At 46.9% G+C, this 7251-nt stretch overlaps 1 protein-coding gene across 5 annotated transcripts in view; it reads right to left on the bottom strand.

The window, feature by feature from the left end:
- Positions 1-7170, bottom strand: part of cylda (cylindromatosis (turban tumor syndrome), a) — a 62789-nt gene extending 55619 nt beyond the window's left edge. For 3 of the 5 annotated variants that reach the window (XM_061765560.1, XM_061765564.1, XM_061765565.1), the window contains exon 1: positions 6812-7170. The gene's annotated coding sequence lies outside the window, so the exon portion shown is untranslated. Of the gene's footprint in view, positions 1-1421; positions 1447-6405; positions 6768-6811 lie in introns of those variants that run through there. The other 2 variants (XM_061765561.1, XM_061765563.1) reach the window with 2 other exon arrangements.
- Positions 7171-7251: the final 81 nt, after the last annotated feature.

Genomic DNA, 7251 nt, shown 5'->3' with positions numbered 1-7251 from the left:
AAAACACTGACACGGGTCGTACAGAGATCGAAAAGCCCGTATCAGGGGGTTCGGTACACCATACTCACGAAGCATCCCCAACAGGACTCTCCGAGGCACACGGTCAAACGCCTTCTCCAAGTCCATAAAACGGACGGAGGGTCCGTTTTGCGAACTTCCCTTGCACCCTCGAGGACCCTGCCGAGGGTGTAGAACTGGTCTACTGTTGCACAGCCAGAACGAAAACCACACTGCTCCTCCTGAATCTGGGATGCAACTTCCCGACGGACCCACCTCTTCAGCACCCCTGAATAGACCTTACAAGGGAGGCTGAGGAGTGTAATCCCCCTGTAGTTGAAACACAGCCTCCGGTCGCCCTTCTTAACTCATTCCCTGCCAATGCAGTCTAAAGATGTCAATGGCGTTTTTAGCGGGGATGGGTGGGGGAGGGTCTTGTGCAGTTTATGTGTGATCGTCAAGCCGCTGGATAACTGCAATGAGGAATGGCACCCTGTAGAGGGCAACAATCCCTTGAGGTGAACGTCCCTTCCTCAGATTGAAAAAGAGGAAGAAGAACGAGGCGGGGTGCGAAACAATGAGAGAAGGCAAACATAATTGCGGAAAAGAGAGAAGACAAAATGAAAAAAATCTAAAAAGAAATTAAAAAAAAATAAAAAACTTTCGGTACTAGAAATTTATTGCACCAAGGCAAGAAAAATATTCCTGCGACCGACAGGAATGACGCCTTTGATCATACGGGGGAATAAAGGATGACGCACCGAACCGATGGCTTTGTTGCAAAGCCATTGCGCAAAATGCCGCCGGCCCATACATATGGCGAGATGCTCTCGGCCGCTTGCCGGCTGATCGTCTGCCGACCAGGATTTGAATAAATGGGATCTAAATTGTCCGTAGGGTGTGAATGTGAGTATGAATGGTTGTTTGTTTATATGTGCCCTGCGATTAGCTGGCAACCAGTTCAGGGTGTACCCCGCCTCCTGCCCGATGATAGCTGGGATAGACCCTTGTGAGGATAAGCGGCTCAAGTAAATGGATGAATGGATGGATCAGAAATCGTCAGATGAGTGAACTCCCTTTTGGATAGCCAGCCGAACTTCATCCCGAGCTTCCTCCGACAAAGGCGAAGACGAAGGTAACTCGTTTGTAGCTCGCATTAGTTACATTTAGCGAGCAAATACGTTCATTCAATCCTTGTTACACAAAAACATCATTTAGTCCCACTAGTTCACATTACAATGTAACATCTGTTGCTAGTACTGATGTGAATTTTCCATTTCGTCCATCTTGCAGGGATTCAACGCCGACGAGTCGAACGTCTTTTACGATTGCAACGAACTAATGTGTTTTTTTTTTTTTACCCTTCCAAAACACGTCATCAATAAAAAGTATTCTCTAGTAATCATATGTATTTTAAAACTCACAGGTGATGCATCCAGCAGACGTTCGACTCCCATTCCAGTACGCAGTGCAGACAAAAAAGGTAATTGAAAGCTTTTTATTTTCCTCCACGTCCCACAACAGCAATTTTAACAATGTATTTTTACAGTAATAGTTATATGTCCGAACTGCACAGGTTCTGCTTCGAGCAGAAGTAATGACTGGTTTCAAGGAGAATGACAACCACACAAGATCTCATTCACTGCCAACAGAAGAATAAAATCCATGTGGATAAAATTTTGCTCGATTTTATGCGTAAGGTAATAAAAATCTGGACTATTGAGCAAACGGTAGAGGAAAATTTGGAGGAAAAAAGTGCAAGTGTGGTAGCCCCATTTGTTCATGCATTTTGTCTAATGTAAATTCTGTACATAGTTATACTTGGAAATCAATTATTTTCCTGTCAAAAGTAATTTCTCAGTGTTGTTTTATGTTCAGATGTTTGAGATTTTCACAAAAGAAAAAAAATATTGGTGTCAAAGTCATTGTTCTGCTTTATGTCTGCTTTCACAAAAAGGCTGTTTTCTCCGTTTTTTTCTTCCAGAAACAGATTTGGCTGAAAGTAGCCTATATTTGACTGCTGATTACTAAAGAACAGTATTAGCGAGAGACAAACTTTTTTTTTTTTTCCCGATGAAAGAAGAGGCGGCACAGTGGGCGACTGGTTAGAGCGTCTGCCTCACAGTTCTGAGGAGCGGGGTTCAATCCCCGGGCCCGCCTGCGTTGAGTTTGCATGTTCTCCCCGTGCCTGCGTGGGTTTTCTCCGGGCACTCTGGTTTCCTCCCACATCCCAAAAACATGCATGGCAGGTTGATTGACAACTCTAAATTGCCCGTAGGTGTGAATGTGAGTGCGAATGGTTGTTTGTTTGTATGTGCCCTGCGATTGGCTGACAACCAGTTCAAGGTGTACCCCGCCTCCTGCCCGATGTTAGCTGGGATAGGCTCCAGCACGCCCGCGACCCAAGTGAGGAGAAGCGGCTCAGAAAATTGATGGATGGATGAAAGGAGTGTCTGATCTTTCCTTTGGTGGTTTTGTCGTTTACATCATCATAGTACATAATATTCTGTGGGGCTGGAAAAATCAGCGAAATTGCTCGAAAATGCCTGGCAGTCTAGGAGTTAAGAGGAGCTGGCAGTGAATGAGTTAAAAAGGGTACCACCCCAGTCTGCTAATATAGAGTGACTGTCCCCGATATCCACGCGATGTTGGAGAGGACTCTGCTTCCTCATGGGAAGGCATGTTGGTGGAATTGAGGAGGTCTTTGAAGTATTGTCCCCACCGACTCACAACGTCCCTAGTCAAGGTCAGCAGGGCTTCCCCCTCCTGAGACGCCGGATGGTGGACCAGAATTTCCTCTAAGCCGTCTGTAAGTCTTTCCCCATGCCCTCACCGAACTCCTCCCACAAGTTTTTTCCTCAGCGACCACCAAAGCTGCGTTCCGCTTGGCCAGCCGGTACCCATCACCTGCCTCAGGACTCCCACAGGCCAAACATGTCTGAAAGGACTCCTTCTTCAGCTTGACGGCATCCCTCACCGCTAGTGTCCACTAACCAGTTCGGGGGTTACTGTCACGACAAGCACCGACCACCTTACGGCCACAGCTCCGGTCGGCCGCCTAAGCAGTGGAGGCGTAGAACATGCTCCACTCGGACTCAATGTCAACCGCCCTCTCGCGGGAAGTGGGTGAAGTTCTGGCGGAGTTGACAGCTCTGCCCCTCTCTCCACCAGCGTGTCAAAGACATGGGGCCATAAATACGATTATACAACCACAAAGTTGATCATCGAACTGCGGCCTAGGGTGTCCTGGTGCCAAGTGCACATATGGACACCCTTATGCTTGAAAATGGGGTTCGTTATGGACAATCCGTGATGAGCACAGAAGTCCAATAGGTTCTGATCAGGGGGGGGGGGGGCTTTCCTCACAATCATGCCCTTCCAGGTCTCACTGTCATTGCCCACGTGAGCATTGAAGTCCCCCAGCAAAACGATAGAGTCCCCAGCGGGAGCGCTCTGCAGCAAACCATCCAAGGACTCCAAAAAGGATGGATTTCGGCTCATTTTGGAATCCCAATCAGGTATATGCGCAACTTACTTTCACATTCAGGAAAACGGCTTTAAGGATTTTCCTCCCGATAAGTCAATGTTCCATTATATCAATTATAAAGATGAAACTGTTGAATAAAATAGAACTGCTGTTTGGTGCATAGGCACAAACAACAGTCAGGTTGCATCCCCCCGCCCGAAGGCAGAGGGAGGCTACCCTCTCATCCACCGGGTTCCACTGGGGTGAACCCCAATGTTCAGGCGCAAAGTCGGGGAACAATAAGTATACCGACCCCAGCTCGGCGCCTCTCACTGTGGGCAACACCAGAATGGGAAGGAGTCCAACCCCTCTCGAGAGGACTGGTACCAGAGCCCATGCTGTGTGTGGAGGCGAGCCCGACTATGTAAGAGTCGGAACTTCTCAACCTCACAGACCAGCTCGGGCTCCTTCGCTGCCAGAGAGGTGACGTTCCACGTCCCTAGAGCCACCTTCTGTAGCCGGGTATAGGATCACCAAGGTCCCTGCCTTCGGCCACCGCCCAGCTCACACTGCACCCAATCCCTATGGCCCCTCCAACAGGTGGAGAGCCCATGGGAAGGGGGACCCACATCACCCTTTCAGCCTGTGCCCAGCCGGGCCCCATGGGTGCAGGCCCGGCAACCAGGCGCTTGCCTTTGAGTCCCACCTCCAGGCCTGGCTCCAGAGGGGGGTCCCGGTGATCCGAATCCGGGCAAGGGAAACCTACATCCATTTATTTTATTCATCATATGGGGTCTTTAAGCCATGCATTGTCTCGTCCCTCACCAAGGACCTGTTTGCCATGGTGACCCTGCCAGGGGCATACATCCCCAGACAACTTAGCTACTAGGATCATTGGAACACACAAACCCCTCCACCACGATAAGGTGACAGCTCAGGGAGGGGTGCCACTATGTGGTTTACTATAACTGACAGATCCAAGCATCACTGTAGACATTTTTACCACAACACACATGGAATCTGTAAACCTGACAAACATTAGCCTGGGTTGTTCATGGAAGTTACGGAGATGTGTGTATGTATACAAGCACTTCCAGTGTGTTTTTTCAACAGCAAATCAGCTATAAGCAGGGGGGCACATACAGTGGATATGGAAAGTTTTCAGACCCCCTTTTTTCACTCTTTGTTATATTGCAGCCATTTGTTAAAATAATTTAAGTTCATTTTTTTCTCATTAATGTAAACACAGCACCCCATATTCACAGAAAAAAACAGAATTGTTGAAATTCTTGCTGCTTTATTAAAAAAATAAAAAATAAAATGAAATATCACACAGCCATAAGTATTCAGACCCTTTGCTGTGACACTCATATATTTAACTCAGGTGCTGTCCATTTCTTCTGATCATCCTTAAGATGGTTCTACACCTTCATTGGACTCCAGCTCTGTTTGATTATACTGATTGGACTTGAATAGGAAAGCCACACCCCTGTCTATATAAGACCTTACAGCTCACAGTGCATGTCAGAGCAAATGAGAATCATGAGGTCAAAGGAACTGCCTAAAGAGCTCAGAGACAGAATTGTGGCAAGGCACAGATCTGGCCAAGGTTACAAAAAAAATTCTGCTGCAGTTAAGGTTCCTAAGAGCACAGTAGCCTCCATAATCCTTAAATGGAAGACGTTTGGGACTATCAGAACCCTTCCTAGAGCTGGCTGTCCGGCCAAACTGAGCAGCAGGGGAGAAGAGCCTTGGTGAAAGAGGTAAAGAAGAACCCAAAGATCACTGTGGCTGACCTCCAGTGATGCAGTCGGGAGATGGGCGAAAGTTCTAGAAAGTCAGCCATCACTGCAGCCTCCACCAGTCAGGGCTTTATGGCAGAGTAGCTCGACAGAAGCCTCTCCTCAGTGCAAGACACATGAAAGCCTGCATGGAGTTTGCTAAAAAAAAAAAATACACCTGAAGGACTCCAAGATGGTGAGAAATAAGATTTTCTGATCTGATGAGACCAAAATAGAAATTGTTGGCCTTAATTCTAAGTTGCATGTGTGGAGAAAACCAGGCACTGCTCATCACCTGTCCAATATAGTCCCAACAGTGAAGCATTGTGGTGCCAGCATCTTGTCGTGGGGGTGTTTTTCAGCTGCAGGGACAGGACGACTTGTTGCAATCGAAGGAAAGATGAATGCGGCCAATTACAGGGATATCCTGGACGAAAACCTTCTCCAGAGTGCTCAGAACCTCAGACTGGGCTGAAGGTTCATCTTCCAACAAGACAATGACCCTAACCACACAACTAAAATACCGAAGGAGTGGCTTCAGAACAACTCTGTGACTGTTCTTGAATGGCCCAGCCAGAGCCCTGACTTAAACCCAATTGAGCATCTCTGGAAAGACCTGAAAATGGCTGCCCACCAATGTTCACCATCCAAACTGACAGAACTGGAGAGGATTTTATAACTTTGCAATTGATTTATTCTTTGAAACATTATTAATTTGTGGAATTGCAATGCCTTGATTTTAGTGATGTCAATACAGAGACATCACCATGAAGGCAATTGTACTAATAATGTTTTAAAGTGGCTTAAACAATAGTCACTAAAACTTAACGTATTATGTCATGATATACGGGGCCAGTACAAGTTCTGACAGGGCCACCACAACTTGGCTCATGGGGGCCCTGTCAAAAAGGCTTAACGTCGGACCCTACTGTAAATCATTTTATTTTGAAGGAAATGTTGTAGGAGTTTGAAATTATATTATCCTGGTTTGAGACACTCTCAAGTCGGGGGTTTGGTAGCTAACCCCTAAGTTAGCGAATGTCCACTCCTCGTAATTGTCATTACATAGCTTTTTGTATTTGTGTGTGTAGTGAGGAGGGGGGGAACAACAACAACGGTAAACCAAAGCTAAAAAGGCTTCCCCCCAATTGAGTGCCTTACCCCTTTAGGACGCCTGGTGCTCTCTGCAGTTGAGTAAATCAACAGCAAATTGATAGGAATTATGTTGAACAGCTCGGATCAGCTCATTTTAATGTGTTAAAAATAATAATAATAAACAGCAAGCAGGATGCGACGCATGAATTTCCCCTCGCGCCTAAGTCCACTGTCAACACACCATATCCGCCTGGAGTGGTGACGAATGACTTGAGACTTTTTACACGACAAACCCCGTAAATGTGACATCAAAGCTTAATGACACTATCACGCGTTATTGAAACGCGAGCAGGTTATCGTTCGCCGATATGACCGCAAGCCCCCCCGCTTCGCAACGCTTGCCTGTTAGCCAAGTCAACCTACCGCGGGTGACTCTCGCCAAAGAAAACTGCAACAACACGGCATGTCCTACCTTTTATTCGGAGTTAGTTGAGAGGTTTTCGGGTGATGTGTCACGTCACAATGTCCATTATTCCAATTCGGCGCGAGGTCTCCAAAATTAAGCCTGAACGCCGCCGTTGTCACCTCTGCTTACCTAAACGGAAGGCTAATGCTAATGTGCTCGCAGCTACCCAACCGGCTATATAATGTGTTTTCAGGCTAAAGTGAGGTAAACTGTCACCCGACAGCGAGCACGTCGACGAGGGACCGCCGCGGTCTACGACATACGAACGACATTTAGGGAAATATATATATTTCAAAATTCATTCAGTATTACGTTGCTGCGTATATGAGCTATAGTATTTACATGAGACGACTTCATGTAACCTGTACGACGTCATCAAAATGCGGCTTGCTAATTGGTGGAGAATGTTTTTCTTGGGACGCTGATTGGCTGATGTTCGTTCCTAT

This window comes from Phyllopteryx taeniolatus, chromosome 2 (assembly GCF_024500385.1).
Source record: "Phyllopteryx taeniolatus isolate TA_2022b chromosome 2, UOR_Ptae_1.2, whole genome shotgun sequence".
Lineage (NCBI taxonomy): Eukaryota > Metazoa > Chordata > Actinopteri > Syngnathiformes > Syngnathidae > Phyllopteryx > Phyllopteryx taeniolatus.
The sequence above is the reverse complement of the archived record's forward strand: the minus strand, read 5'-3'. Positions and strand labels throughout refer to the sequence as shown.